Source organism: Ambystoma mexicanum, chromosome 3q (genome assembly GCF_040938575.1).
Source record: "Ambystoma mexicanum isolate Mex_15411 chromosome 3q, UKY_AmexF1_1, whole genome shotgun sequence".
NCBI classification, from domain to species: Eukaryota; Metazoa; Chordata; class Amphibia; order Caudata; family Ambystomatidae; genus Ambystoma; species Ambystoma mexicanum.
The window spans coordinates 1,105,198,513-1,105,214,680 of NC_090926.1; the positions used below are offsets into that span (position 1 = coordinate 1,105,198,513).

A 16,168-nucleotide genomic window follows, 5' to 3' on the forward strand; every position below is an offset into this window, starting at 1 on the left:
CATCCACACCACAAAAATCCCCACGGACCCTGGCATGACTCCTGTGTTTATGAAGCAATATCGCTTGCCTCTCGCATCAATGGAGTCCCTCACTGAAATAATCAAGAACCTTGAGTCCCGGGGAATAATCCGTCCAGTCCACAGCACCTTCAATAATCCAGTGCTGGGAATATTGAAGCCAAGCGGCCAGTGGAGACTCTGCGCCGACCTCAGGGAGCTCAACAAACGGGTCCATACTTCCCGATGGCCTCTGCCCTACATTGACCAAGGGCTGGCCCAGATTCAGGGGTCACAGGTATTCACTGCAATAGACCTGACCAATGGATACTGGACCGTGCCTGTCAGCAGGGAGGACCAATACAAACTGGCTTTTACCTTTGGGGGCCAGCAATACACATGGACCCGGACTCCCTTTGGATACCTAAACTCCGGTAATGAGTTTAACATTTTCCTACATAAGGCCATGCCCGACCTGGGTGCGAGGGGTAACCTGGCTTATGTAGATGATGTCCTCATCAAAAGTTCATCTGTGGAGGAACACATAGCGGAGATCCGTTATGTTCTGACCCAGTTGAGGGCCGCCGGAGCAAAACTTTCCTTTCAAAAAGCACAGTGGTGCAGAACCCGTGTTAATTTCTTGGGGCATGAGATTACCGCTCAGGGCCTCTGTCCCCAGGAAAAGAAAGTGGAAGCACTTCAGAAACTGAAAGACCCCACAACTCTGCGGGAACTAAGGAGCCTCCTTGGACTGACTAATTACAGCAGAAAGTTCATTGAGGGCTACGCAGAGATCACCAGACCCCTGATTCATCTCCTGAAGGGGGGGGTCAAGTGGGAATGGGGTCCAGAACAAGCCGAGGCAGTAAGACAACTCAAAAGAAGCCTCTCACAAGCGCCTTGCCTAGCTTACCCTGTCAGAAACAAGGAGTTCTTCCTGGAGACGGGGTTCTCTAATACGTGCTTGACGGCAGTATTATACCAAAAGCATGACAAGGTCAATAAAGTAATCTCCTATGCGAGCAAAACTTTATCCTCTGTGGAGGAAAAATTCAACGATTGTGAGAAGGCACTCCTGGCAACGGTGTGGGCATTGAAGAATTACCGCCCGTTTATCCAGGGGGAACACATCATAGTGGAGACTCCACACCAGCCTCTGCAATATCTCCAAAGTGATAGAATCCGGACCGGAAATGTGAGTAATTCCCGAATTACTTCCTGGATTCTGTCAATGCAAGGATTTCCTGTGGAGGTCAGATATGGCCAAAACAAGAAGAGTCCCCTCGCGCAAGGTCTGGCGGACTTGCATGATTGTGCCAGAGAAAACTGTCTCGAGGACGAAAGTCTAAAAATAAAGGACAACATGGAGGCATACCTTAATTCCCCACACAAAGTCTTTGAAGAAGACAAGTGTGAGGGAATGCCCACTGTCTATGTGGATGGATGCTCTTACCATGTTGACAACGACGGGGAGAAAGAACTGGTGGCCGGCGTAGGGAATGCATGGGTGAATGAGTCCCCAGAATCCTCCGCTGGATACAAAATTGGTCCCCGAGGTAGTCAGGTGGCAGAATTGATGGCTGTGCATCAGGCCATCCTCACTGCTGTCCAGCATCAACTCCGCGAACTGGTCATAATCACAGATTCGGATTATGTACGGAATGGGTTCGTGGAGCACCTGGTTAATTGGAAAACCAGAGGCATGTTATGTGCTAACAACAAACCCTTGAAACATGGGAAGTTGATCCAAAACATTGATGATCTGGTCACCTCGAATGGGATGACCATCTATTGGAAAAAGATCAAGGGTCATTCCAAAGTAGAGGGACCAGACAAAACTGGAAATGACTTAGCTGATCAGCTGGCCAAAACCGGGGCCATCCAAGGGGATCTAATTGAGATTGAGTCCCTGTTGGGGGAAATCCAGGTCACTGCTATCACTAGGTCCCAGACAAATGCTCACAACGACCTCTCAATTGCACAATGGAGTAAGGAGACCCCTGATGCTGATTTGATTACTGCTCAGAAGGGGGATCCAATAATTGGTAAATTTTACCAGCACCTTGAGGACCCTGAGAACTTTCCCCTGACGGATACCGATTACATTGGGAAAGAGGACCTAAGAGTGTTGATGAAATGTCCAAAAATGTTCCGGATCCAAGATGGTTTGTTGGTAAGGAAATCCAAAGCTGGCCACGATCAGTGGGTGGTTCCTACCTCATTCCGAAGCCTGATGTTAAGTCACGCCCATGATGCGGCCACCGCCGGTCATAGGGGGTTTCACACAACATTGGAAATCTTAAGAGAGGTTGCATACTGGCCACACATGGGGCAGGACCTCGACCAATACTTGAAGGGGTGTCTTGTGTGTGCACAATTTCAGCCATCATCCCTCACGCACCGTGCGCCTCTCCAAAAGAGGGGGATGACACTGCCATGGTCAGATTTACAAATCGACTTTGTAGGCCCTGTGATTCGCTCGGCTAGGGGGAATAAGTACATGTTGACTGTGACATGCTTGTTTACCAAGTGGGTGGAATGTCTCCCAGCCCCAAACTGCAAGGCAGAAACGGCAGCTGCCTTGATGATTAACCACATCTTTTCCCGTTTTGGTCTACCTCAAAGGATTGAGTCAGACAGGGGTAGCCACTTCACCAGTGAAGTAATGACAAAGATGTGGGAGATACTGGGGGTCAAAAGGAAGTTGCATATTGCTTATAGACCAGCTTCTTCTGGGGCAGTAGAGAGATATAACCGGACAATTGTGAGCATATTAAAGAAGTTTGTGGCAGATTCTGGGCCAAGTTGGGATATCCGATTACCTCTGGTCCTAATGGCCATCAGATCTACCCCTTCATCTGCAACCAAAATGTCACCATTTGAGTTGATGACTGGACGCAAGATGGTGCTTCCGCAGCATTTGCTCTACAGGACCCAAGAGCAGACACTGATAAATGCCTCCACAACTCATGAGTATGTGGAGAATTTAAGGAAACACCTTCAACATGCTTTTGCTTATGCTCAGCGGAATCTAGAAAGATCGGCTGATGGCATGAAGACCCATTATGACCTGAAGACTTCCAGGAAGGAATTCAAAATGTGCAGTGAGTGATTAATAAGAGGATCTGAAACTATGTCAAAGGAAATGAATAGTTAAGACATGAAAATCACAAAAAGTCTGGTGCTCAAGATGGACATTGTGTCAAGTGTCATGACCATGAGACTGCGTGACACATGTTTCGGAAAATATCTGGCTTCAACAGGTGAAGGATTACTTGAAAAGTCAAGCAAGTTAGCAAGGATTTTCCAACCTAGAAGAGGGCATTGCAGTGTGAGGGCATCATGGAAATCATCATTAGAGAAAATGAATACATTATCACTAAGTCAATGAGCTCCTAGTTAGTATCTTTACCAAGTGGGTGGCCGTGAAACAGTGATTACCACAGATAGGAAGTCAGAGATGCCAGGTGAACTGAAAATATGCCAGACAAGAAATCTAGTTTGTAGAAATCATCAATTTTTGAGACAGAGTAAGATAAATGCTGGAACTCTAGAATAGCGTCCATAATGGAAAAATCTTACAGCAATCCTTTAATTTTTTGAAGTGCGAATGCCAAGAATATAACACACAGTGCATCGAATTTACGCATTTGGCCAATCCAAAGCAGTTGCTAAGGATTGGTGTATGTCAGTACTATTTGTCCCTATTTTGAGTTCATCTTCATTTCCATCTATAGAAAGTACCAGTATATACACATTTTTTAGAAGACAAAACATCAGAAGCCAAACTAAAAGCTATTTCAGTGCATATAAATCAAAATACTATAAATAAGGATGGCGAGGAGTAGCAACCACCGCACTGTATACTCTCTTCAATCAAAAGTGTTCAATATGAATTGCGGAAGGGTTTGTGTTGCAGGAGATGTTCCTTTCTTTACCTTCGCTCACTGGACCATCATATGCAAGGTGTGTTTTCCAAACTCACAGACTTGCTTTACATGTTGACTGTGTTTTTTTCATGTTTTTGTTGTTTTTGCCATGGGGTGTTTATTCTGTGTGTGAATTGGTGTTCAGTTGGTCTATTATGGTCAGATCAGTGCTTTTCTATTGAGTGGCCCTGTGGCCTAATGGATAAGGCATCAGCCTCCGAAGCTGGGGATTGTGGGTTCAAGTCCCACCTGGGTCGTCAATTATTTTTAATTTTGATCTTAATTAAATATGAACGAATTTCAACATATATTAACATAAAGATGATTAAAAGGTCTCATCAATGAAAATCATCACACTCATTTCATTCACCTTGTCAATACTGATGTATTACCGCGACACTTTGCAGTAAAGACACGTGAATCTTGCACTGTCTTCACAGAGCTGCCTTGCAACTGTGACATGTCACTTCATATTTTGTTTCTCAGGGAGTATAGCAGCAGAGAAACAGATACTGCTAATTCAATTCCTTATGAGGGCCCCAGCATTTAAGATGTTACTCTTACGTGAGCTCCCATGTAGCCACCAATTGCTGAAAAGTGTCTTCCTCAGGTGCCATCTCAACTGGGAAGAGAATCCTCCTAAGCTAGCCTCCTTGCAGTGACATGTCACTGAGAATCATTTTCCTCAGTGAGAATCTCTGCAGTGAAAAAGTTTCTCTTAAGGGATAGTCTCTGTAGTGGAATGTTACCGGAAGTCCTCTTGGTTGGGTAGTGTCCCTGGATTGTAGATCATCCTTTTATAGAGCTGCACTGCACTCACATGTTACTGAACAGCACCTTCCTCTGCAAGAATACTAGCAGTAGAAAATATAGTCTTATGAGAATGAAGCCTGCTGTAAGAGCACCCGAAATAGCCCTATTGCCAGTGTCTCTGCAGAAAGTGGACACTGAGTTGAAACTACTTTCTTGAATTGATTGCACAGTTAAGTACCCTTGTTGCTCGGCACTGTTGCCATTATGGAATCGGAGCAATTGAGAAAGACAACGGTCCGTACTGTAGAATAGAATCCTGTTGTGCTCTTTTTAGTGACCAATCGACACTAGTGTACTAGGAATACATAAACATGATAAAACCGGAAGAAAAGTGATGAATTCAAATGTAATGCATTTTATTTAGAAAAGTCCACAAAACCTGCACCATTCAAAACTTGCAGTGAGTGATTAATAAGAGGATCTGAAACTATGTCAAAGGAAATGAATAGGTAAGACATGAAAATCACAAAAAATCTGGTGCTCAAGATGGATATTGTGTCAAGTGTCATGCCCATGAGACTCTGTGACACATGGTTCGGAAAATATCTGGCTTCAACAGGTGAAGGATTACTTGAAAAGTCAAGCAAATTAGCAAGGATGTTCCAACCTAGAAGAGGGCATTGCAGTGTGAGGGCATCATAGAAGTCATCATTAGAGACAATGAATACATTATCACTAAGTCAATGACCTCCTAGTTATTATCTTTACCAAGTGGGTGGCCGTGAGACAGTGATCACCACAGATAGGAAGTCAGAGATGTCAGGTGAAATGAAAATATGCCAGGCAAGAAATCTAGTTTGTAGAAATCATCAATTTTTGAGACAGAGTAAGAAAAATGCTGGAACTCTAGAATAGTGTCCATAATGGAAAAATCTTACAGCAATTCTTAAATTTTGTAAAGTGCGAATGCCAAGAATATAACACACAGTGCATCGAATTTACGCATTTGGCCAATCCAAAGCAGTTGCTAAGGATTGGTGTATGTCAGGACTATTTGTCCCTATTTTGAGTTCATCTTCATTTCCATCTGTAGAAAGTACCAGTACATACACATTTTTTAGAAGACAAAACATCAGAAGCCAAACTAAAAGCTATTTCAGTGCATATAAATCAAAATACTATAAATAAGGATGGCGAGGAGTAGCAACCACCGCACTGTATACTCTCTTCAATCAAAAGTGTTCAATATGAATTGCGGAAGGGTTTGTGTTGCAGGAGTTGTTCCTTTCTTTACCTTCGCTCACTGGACCACCATATGCAAGGTGTGTTTTCCAAACTCACAGACTTGCTTTACATGTTGACTGTGTTTTTTTCATGTTTTTGTTGTTTTTGCCATGGGGTGTTTATTCTGTGTGTGAATTGGTGTTCAGATGGTCTATTATGGTCAGATCAGTGCTTTTCCAACAAGTGGCCCTGTGGCCTAATGGATAAGGCATCAGCCTCCGAAGCTGGGGATTGTGGGTTCAAATCCCACCTGGGTCGTCAATTATTTTTAATTTTGATCTTAATTAAATATGAACGAATTTCAACATATATTAACATAAAGATGATTAAAAGGTCTCATCAATGAAAATCATCACACTCATTTCATTCACCTTGTCAATACTGATGTATTACCGCGACACTATGCAGTAAAGACACGTGAATCTTGTCCTGTCTTCATAGAGCTGCCTTGCAACTGTGACATATCACTTAATATTTTGCTTCTCAGGGAGTATAGCAGCAGAGAAACATATACTGCTCATTCAATTCCTTATGAGGGCCCCAGCATTTAAGATGTTACTCTTAAGTGAGCTCCCATGTAGCCACCAATTGCTGAAAAGTGTCTTCCTCAGGTGCCATCTCAACTGTGAAGAGAATCCTCCTAAGCTAGCCTCCTTACAGTGACATGTCACTGAGAATCATTTTCCTCGGTGAGAATCTCTGCAGTGAAAAAGTTTCTCTTAAGTGATTGTCTCTGTAGTGGAATGTTACAGGAAGTCCTCTTGGTTGGGTAGTGTCCCTGGATTGTAGATCATCCTTTTATAGAGCTGCACTGCACTCACATGTTACTGAACAGCACCTTCCTCTGCAAGAATACTAGCAGTAGAAAATATAGTCTTATGAGAATGAAGCCTGCTGTAAGAGCACCCGAAATAGCCCTATTGCCAGTGTCTCTGCAGAAAGTGGACACTGAGTTGAAACTACTTTCTTGAATTGATTGCACAGTTAAGTACCCTTGTTGCTCGGCACTGTTGCCATTATGGAATCGGAGCAATTGAGAAAGACAACGGTCCGTACTGTAGAATAGAATCCTGTTGTGCTCTTTTTAGTGACCAATCGACACCAGTGTACCAGGAATACATAAACATGATAAAACAGGAAGAAAAGTGATGAATTCAAATGTAATGCATTTTATTTAGAAAAGTCCACAAAACCTGCACCATTCAAAACTTGCAGTGAGTGATTAATAAGAGGATCTGAAACTATGTCAAAGGAAATGAATAGGTAAGACATGAAAATCACAATAAATCTGGTGCTCAAGATGGATATTGTGTCAAGTGTCATGCCCATGAGACTCTGTGACACATGTTTTGGAAAATATCTGGCTTCAACAGGTGAAGGATTACTTGAAAAGTCAACAAGTTAGCAAGGATGTTCCAACCTAGAAGAGGGCATTGCAGTGTGAGGGCATCATAGAAGTCATCATTAGAGACAATGAATACATTATCACTAAGTCAATGACCCCCTAGTTATTATCTTTACCAAGTGGGTGGCCGTGAGACAGTGATCGCCACAGATAGGAAGTCAGAGATGTCAGGTGAAATGAAAATATGCCAGGCAAGAAATCTAGTTTGTAGAAATCATCAATTTTTGAGACAGAGTAAGAAAAATGCTGGAACTCTAGAATAGTGTCCATAATGGAAAAATCTTACAGCAATTCTTAAATTTTGTAAAGTGCGAATGCCAAGAATATAACACACAGTGCATCGAATTTACGCATTTGGCCAATCCAAAGCAGTTGCTAAGGATTGGTGCATGTCAGGACTATTTGTCCCTATTTTGAGTTCATCTTCATTTCCATCTGTAGAAAGTACCAGTATATACACATTTTTTAGAAGACAAAACATCAGAAGCCGAACTAAAAGCTATTTCAGTGCATATAAATCAAAATACTATAAATAAGGATGGCGAGGAGTAGCAACCACCGCACTGTATACTCTCTTCAATCAAAAGTGTTCAATATGAATTGCGGAAGGGTTTGTGTTGCAGGAGTTGTTCCTTTCTTTACCTTCGCTCACTGGACCATCATATGCAAGGTGTGTTTTCCAAACTCACAGACTTGCTTTACACGTTGACTGTGTTTTTTTCATGTTTTTGTTGTTTTTGCCATGGGGTGTTTATTCTGTGTGTGAATTGGTGTTCAGCTGGTCTATTATGGTCAGATCAGTGCTTTTCCATCAAGTGGCCCTGTGACCTAATGGATAAGGCATCAGCCTCCGAAGCCGGGGATTGTGGGTTCAAGTCCTACCTGGGTTGTCAATTATTTTTAATTTTGATCTTAATTAAATATGAACGAATTTCAACATATATTAACATAAAGATGATTAAAAGGTCTCATCAATGAAAATCATCACACTCATTTCATTCACCTTGTCAATACTGATGTATTACCGCGACACTATGCAGTAAAGACACGTGAATCTTGTCCTGTCTTCATAGAGCTGCCTTGCAACTGTGACATATCACTTAATATTTTGCTTCTCAGGGAGTATAGCAGCAGAGAAACATATACTGCTCACTCAATTCCTTATGAGGGCCCCAGCATTTAAGATGTTACTCTTAAGTGAGCTCCCATGTAGCCACCAATTGCTGAAAAGTGTCTTCCTCAGGAGCCATCTCAACTGTGAAGAGAATCCTCATAAGCTAGCCTCCTTGCAGTGACATGTCACTGAGAATCATTTTCCTCAGTGAGAATCTCTGCAGTGAAAAAGTTTCACTTAAGGGATTGTCTCTGTAGTGGAATGTGACAGGAAGTCCTCTTGGTTGGGTAGTGTCCCTGGATTGTAGATCATCCTTTTATAGAGCTGCACTGCACTCACATGTTACTGAACAGCACCTTCCTCTGCAAGAATACTAGCAGTAGAAAATATAGTCTTATGAGAATGAAGCCTGCTGTAAGAGCACCCGAAATAGCCCTATTGCCAGTGTCTCTGCAGAAAGTGGACACTGAGTTGAAACTACTTTCTTGAATTGATTGCACAGTTAAGTACCCTTGTTGCTCGGCACTGTTGCCATTATGGAATCGGAGCAATTGAGAAAGACAACGGTCCGTACTGTAGAATAGAATCCTGTTGTGCTCTTTTTAGTGACCAATCGACACCAGTGTACTAGGAATACATAAACATGATAAAACAGGAAGAAAAGTGATGAATTCAAATGTGATGCATTTTATTTAGAAAAGTCCACAAAACCTGCACCATTCAAAACTTGCAGTGAGTGATTAATAAGAGGATCTGAAACTATGTCAAAGGAAATGAATAGGTAAGACATGAAAATCACAAAAAATCTGGTGCTCAAGATGGATATTGTGTCAAGTGTCATGCCCATGAGATTCTGTGACACATGGTTCGGAAAATATCTGGCTTCAACAGGTGAAGGATTACTTGAAAAGTCAAGCAAGTTAGCAAGGATGTTCCAACCTAGAAGAGGGCATTGCAGTGTGAGGGCATCATAGAAGTCATCATTAGAGACAATGAATACATTATCACTAAGTCAATGACCTCCTAGTTATTATCTTTACCAAGTGGGTGGCCGTGAGACAGTGATCACCACAGATAGGAAGTCAGAGATGTCAGGTGAAATGAAAATATGCCAGGCAAGAAATCTAGTTTGTAGAAATCATCAATTTTTGAGACAGAGTAAGAAAAATGCTGGAACTCTAGAATAGTGTCCATAATGGAAAAATCTTACAGCAATTCTTAAATTTTGTAAAGTGCGAATGCCAAGAATATAACACACAGTGCATCGAATTTACGCATTTGGCCAATCCAAAGCAGTTGCTAAGGATTGGTGTATGTCAGGACTATTTGTCCCTATTTTGAGTTCATCTTCATTTCCATCTGTAGAAAGTACCAGTACATACACATTTTTTAGAAGACAAAACATCAGAAGCCAAACTAAAAGCTATTTCAGTGCATATAAATCAAAATACTATAAATAAGGATGGCGAGGAGTAGCAACCACTGCACTGTATACTCTCTTCGATCAAAAGTGTTCAATATGAATTGCGGAAGGGTTTGTGTTGCAGGAGTTGTTCCTTTCTTTACCTTCGCTCACTGGACCATCATATGCAAGGTGTGTTTTCCAAACTCACAGACTTGCTTTACATGTTGACTGTGTTTTTTTCATGTTTTTGTTGTTTTTGCCATGGGGTGTTTATTCTGTGTGTGAATTGGTGTTCAGATGGTGTATTATGGTCAGATCAGTGCTTTTCCAACAAGTGGCCCTGTGGCCTAATGGATAAGGCATCAGCCTCCGAAGCTGGGGATTGTGGGTTCAAGTCCCACCTGGGTCGTCAATTATTTTTAATTTTGATCTTAATTAAATATGAACGAATTTCAATATATATTAACATAAAGATGATTAAAAGGTCTCATCAATGAAAATCATCACACTCATTTCATTCACCTTGTCAATACTGATGTATTACCGCGACACTATGCAGTAAAGACACGTGAATCTTGTCCTGTCTTCATAGAGCTGCCTTGCAACTGTGACATATCACTTAATATTTTGCTTCTCAGGGAGTATAGCAGCAGAGAAACATATACTGCTCATTCAATTCATTATGAGGGCCCCAGCATTTAAGATGTTACTCTTAAGAGAGCTCCCATGTAGCCACCAATTGCTGAAAAGTGTCTTCCTCAGGTGCCATCTCAACTGTGAAGAGAATCCTCCTAAGCTAGCCTCCTTGCAGTGACATGTCACTGAGAATCATTTTCCTCAGTGAGAATCTCTGCAGTGAAAAAGTTTCTCTTAAGGGATTGTCTCTGTAGTGGAATGTTACAGGAAGTCCTCTTGGTTGGGTAGTGTCCCTGGATTGTAGATCATCCTTTTATAGAGCTGCACTGCACTCACATGTTACTGAACAGCACCTTCCTCTGCAAGAATACTAGCAGTAGAAAATATAGTCTTATGAGAATGAAGCCTGCTGTAAGAGCACCCGAAATAGCCCTATTGCCAGTGTCTCTGCAGAAAGTGGACACTGAGTTGAAACTACTTTCTTGAATTGATTGCACAGTTAAGTACCCTTGTTGCTCGGCACTGTTGCCATTATGGAATCGGAGCAATTGAGAAAGACAACGGTCCGTACTGTAGAATAGAATCCTGTTGTGCTCTTTTTAGTGACCAATCGACACTAGTGTACTAGGAATACATAAACATGATAAAACCGGAAGAAAAGTGATGAATTCAAATGTAATGCATTTTATTTAGAAAAGTCCACAAAACCTGCACCATTCAAAACTTGCAGTGAGTGATTAATAAGAGGATCTGAAACTATGTCAAAGGAAATGAATAGGTAAGACATGAAAATCACAAAAAATCTGGTGCTCAAGATGGATATTGTGTCAAGTGTCATGCCCATGAGACTCTGTGACACATGTTTCGGAAAATATCTGGCTTCAACAGGTGAAGGATTACTTGAAAAGTCAAGCAAATTAGCAAGGATGTTCCAACCTAGAAGAGGGCATTGCAGTGTGAGGGCATCATAGAAGTCATCATTAGAGACAATGAATACATTATCACTAAGTCAATGACCTCCTAGTTATTATCTTTACCAAGTGGGTGGCCGTGAGACAGTGATCACCACAGATAGGAAGTCAGAGATGTCAGGTGAAATGAAAATATGCCAGGCAAGAAATCTAGTTTGTAGAAATCATCAATTTTTGAGACAGAGTAAGAAAAATGCTGGAACTCTAGAATAGTGTCCATAATGGAAAAATCTTACAGCAATTCTTAAATTTTGTAAAGTGCGAATGCCAAGAATATAACACACAGTGCATCGAATTTACGCATTTGGCCAATCCAAAGCAGTTGCTAAGGATTGGTGTATGTCAGGACTATTTGTCCCTATTTTGAGTTCATCTTCATTTCCATCTGTAGAAAGTACCAGTACATACACATTTTTTAGAAGACAAAACATCAGAAGCCAAACTAAAAGCTATTTCAGTGCATATAAATCAAAATACTATAAATAAGGATGGCGAGGAGTAGCAACCACCGCACTGTATACTCTCTTCAATCAAAAGTGTTCAATATGAATTGCGGAAGGGTTTGTGTTGCAGGAGTTGTTCCTTTCTTTACCTTCGCTCACTGGACCACCATATGCAAGGTGTGTTTTCCAAACTCACAGACTTGCTTTACATGTTGACTGTGTTTTTTTCATGTTTTTGTTGTTTTTGCCATGGGGTGTTTATTCTGTGTGTGAATTGGTGTTCAGATGGTCTATTATGGTCAGATCAGTGCTTTTCCAACAAGTGGCCCTGTGGCCTAATGGATAAGGCATCAGCCTCCGAAGCTGGGGATTGTGGGTTCAAGTCCCACCTGGGTCGTCAATTATTTTTAATTTTGATCTTAATTAAATATGAACGAATTTCAACATATATTAACATAAAGATGATTAAAAGGTCTCATCAATGAAAATCATCACACTCATTTCATTCACCTTGTCAATACTGATGTATTACCGCGACACTATGCAGTAAAGACACGTGAATCTTGTCCTGTCTTCATAGAGCTGCCTTGCAACTGTGACATATCACTTAATATTTTGCTTCTCAGGGAGTATAGCAGCAGAGAAACATATACTGCTCATTCAATTCCTTATGAGGGCCCCAGCATTTAAGATGTTACTCTTAAGTGAGCTCCCATGTAGCCACCAATTGCTGAAAAGTGTCTTCCTCAGGTGCCATCTCAACTGTGAAGAGAATCCTCCTAAGCTAGCCTCCTTACAGTGACATGTCACTGAGAATCATTTTCCTCGGTGAGAATCTCTGCAGTGAAAAAGTTTCTCTTAAGTGATTGTCTCTGTAGTGGAATGTTACAGGAAGTCCTCTTGGTTGGGTAGTGTCCCTGGATTGTAGATCATCCTTTTATAGAGCTGCACTGCACTCACATGTTACTGAACAGCACCTTCCTCTGCAAGAATACTAGCAGTAGAAAATATAGTCTTATGAGAATGAAGCCTGCTGTAAGAGCACCCGAAATAGCCCTATTGCCAGTGTCTCTGCAGAAAGTGGACACTGAGTTGAAACTACTTTCTTGAATTGATTGCACAGTTAAGTACCCTTGTTGCTCGGCACTGTTGCCATTATGGAATCGGAGCAATTGAGAAAGACAACGGTCCGTACTGTAGAATAGAATCCTGTTGTGCTCTTTTTAGTGACCAATCGACACCAGTGTACCAGGAATACATAAACATGATAAAACAGGAAGAAAAGTGATGAATTCAAATGTAATGCATTTTATTTAGAAAAGTCCACAAAACCTGCACCATTCAAAACTTGCAGTGAGTGATTAATAAGAGGATCTGAAACTATGTCAAAGGAAATGAATAGGTAAGACATGAAAATCACAATAAATCTGGTGCTCAAGATGGATATTGTGTCAAGTGTCATGCCCATGAGACTCTGTGACACATGTTTTGGAAAATATCTGGCTTCAACAGGTGAAGGATTACTTGAAAAGTCAACAAGTTAGCAAGGATGTTCCAACCTAGAAGAGGGCATTGCAGTGTGAGGGCATCATAGAAGTCATCATTAGAGACAATGAATACATTATCACTAAGTCAATGACCCCCTAGTTATTATCTTTACCAAGTGGGTGGCCGTGAGACAGTGATCGCCACAGATAGGAAGTCAGAGATGTCAGGTGAAATGAAAATATGCCAGGCAAGAAATCTAGTTTGTAGAAATCATCAATTTTTGAGACAGAGTAAGAAAAATGCTGGAACTCTAGAATAGTGTCCATAATGGAAAAATCTTACAGCAATTCTTAAATTTTGTAAAGTGCGAATGCCAAGAATATAACACACAGTGCATCGAATTTACGCATTTGGCCAATCCAAAGCAGTTGCTAAGGATTGGTGCATGTCAGGACTATTTGTCCCTATTTTGAGTTCATCTTCATTTCCATCTGTAGAAAGTACCAGTATATACACATTTTTTAGAAGACAAAACATCAGAAGCCGAACTAAAAGCTATTTCAGTGCATATAAATCAAAATACTATAAATAAGGATGGCGAGGAGTAGCAACCACCGCACTGTATACTCTCTTCAATCAAAAGTGTTCAATATGAATTGCGGAAGGGTTTGTGTTGCAGGAGTTGTTCCTTTCTTTACCTTCGCTCACTGGACCATCATATGCAAGGTGTGTTTTCCAAACTCACAGACTTGCTTTACACGTTGACTGTGTTTTTTTCATGTTTTTGTTGTTTTTGCCATGGGGTGTTTATTCTGTGTGTGAATTGGTGTTCAGCTGGTCTATTATGGTCAGATCAGTGCTTTTCCATCAAGTGGCCCTGTGACCTAATGGATAAGGCATCAGCCTCCGAAGCCGGGGATTGTGGGTTCAAGTCCTACCTGGGTTGTCAATTATTTTTAATTTTGATCTTAATTAAATATGAACGAATTTCAACATATATTAACATAAAGATGATTAAAAGGTCTCATCAATGAAAATCATCACACTCATTTCATTCACCTTGTCAATACTGATGTATTACCGCGACACTATGCAGTAAAGACACGTGAATCTTGTCCTGTCTTCATAGAGCTGCCTTGCAACTGTGACATATCACTTAATATTTTGCTTCTCAGGGAGTATAGCAGCAGAGAAACATATACTGCTCACTCAATTCCTTATGAGGGCCCCAGCATTTAAGATGTTACTCTTAAGTGAGCTCCCATGTAGCCACCAATTGCTGAAAAGTGTCTTCCTCAGGAGCCATCTCAACTGTGAAGAGAATCCTCATAAGCTAGCCTCCTTGCAGTGACATGTCACTGAGAATCATTTTCCTCAGTGAGAATCTCTGCAGTGAAAAAGTTTCTCTTAAGGGATTGTCTCTGTAGTGGAATGTGACAGGAAGTCCTCTTGGTTGGGTAGTGTCCCTGGATTGTAGATCATCCTTTTATAGAGCTGCACTGCACTCACATGTTACTGAACAGCACCTTCCTCTGCAAGAATACTAGCAGTAGAAAATATAGTCTTATGAGAATGAAGCCTGCTGTAAGAGCACCCGAAATAGCCCTATTGCCAGTGTCTCTGCAGAAAGTGGACACTGAGTTGAAACTACTTTCTTGAATTGATTGCACAGTTAAGTACCCTTGTTGCTCGGCACTGTTGCCATTATGGAATCGGAGCAATTGAGAAAGACAACGGTCCGTACTGTAGAATAGAATCCTGTTGTGCTCTTTTTAGTGACCAATCGACACCAGTGTACTAGGAATACATAAACATGATAAAACAGGAAGAAAAGTGATGAATTCAAATGTAATGCATTTTATTTAGAAAAGTCCACAAAACCTGCACCATTCAAAACTTGCAGTGAGTGATTAATAAGAGGATCTGAAACTATGTCAAAGGAAATGAATAGGTAAGACATGAAAATCACAAAAAATCTGGTGCTCAAGATGGATATTGTGTCAAGTGTCATGCCCATGAGATTCTGTGACACATGGTTCGGAAAATATCTGGCTTCAACAGGTGAAGGATTACTTGAAAAGTCAAGCAAGTTAGCAAGGATGTTCCAACCTAGAAGAGGGCATTGCAGTGTGAGGGCATCATAGAAGTCATCATTAGAGACAATGAATACATTATCACTAAGTCAATGACCTCCTAGTTATTATCTTTACCAAGTGGGTGGCCGTGAGACAGTGATCACCACAGATAGGAAGTCAGAGATGTCAGGTGAAATGAAAATATGCCAGGCAAGAAATCTAGTTTGTAGAAATCATCAATTTTTGAGACAGAGTAAGAAAAATGCTGGAACTCTAGAATAGTGTCCATAATGGAAAAATCTTACAGCAATTCTTAAATTTTGTAAAGTGCGAATGCCAAGAATATAACACACAGTGCATCGAATTTACGCATTTGGCCAATCCAAAGCAGTTGCTAAGGATTGGTGTATGTCAGGACTATTTGTCCCTATTTTGAGTTCATCTTCATTTCCATCTGTAGAAAGTACCAGTACATACACATTTTTTAGAAGACAAAACATCAGAAGCCAAACTAAAAGCTATTTCAGTGCATATAAATCAAAATACTATAAATAAGGATGGCGAGGAGTAGCAACCACTGCACTGTATACTCTCTTCGATCAAAAGTGTTCAATATGAATTGCGGAAGGGTTTGTGTTGCAGGAGTTGTTCCTTTCTTTACCTTCGCT

The 16,168-nt window shown here is 41.1% G+C and overlaps 4 non-coding genes across 4 annotated transcripts; all 4 read left to right on the forward strand.

The window, feature by feature from the left end:
• The first annotated feature begins 4,110 nt into the window (after positions 1–4,110).
• TRNAR-CCG (transfer RNA arginine (anticodon CCG)) lies at positions 4,111–4,183 on the forward strand. Its single transcript has one exon. It is a non-coding gene; the product is annotated as a tRNA-Arg (tRNA).
• A 1,965-nt stretch (positions 4,184–6,148) lies between these two features.
• On the forward strand, positions 6,149–6,221 carry TRNAR-CCG (transfer RNA arginine (anticodon CCG)). Its single transcript has one exon. It is a non-coding gene; the product is annotated as a tRNA-Arg (tRNA).
• A 4,002-nt stretch (positions 6,222–10,223) lies between these two features.
• On the forward strand, positions 10,224–10,296 carry TRNAR-CCG (transfer RNA arginine (anticodon CCG)). The gene has a single exon. It is a non-coding gene; the product is annotated as a tRNA-Arg (tRNA).
• Positions 10,297–12,261: 1,965 nt separating this feature from the next.
• On the forward strand, positions 12,262–12,334 carry TRNAR-CCG (transfer RNA arginine (anticodon CCG)). Its single transcript has one exon. It is a non-coding gene; the product is annotated as a tRNA-Arg (tRNA).
• The last annotated feature ends 3,834 nt before the right edge of the window (positions 12,335–16,168 follow it).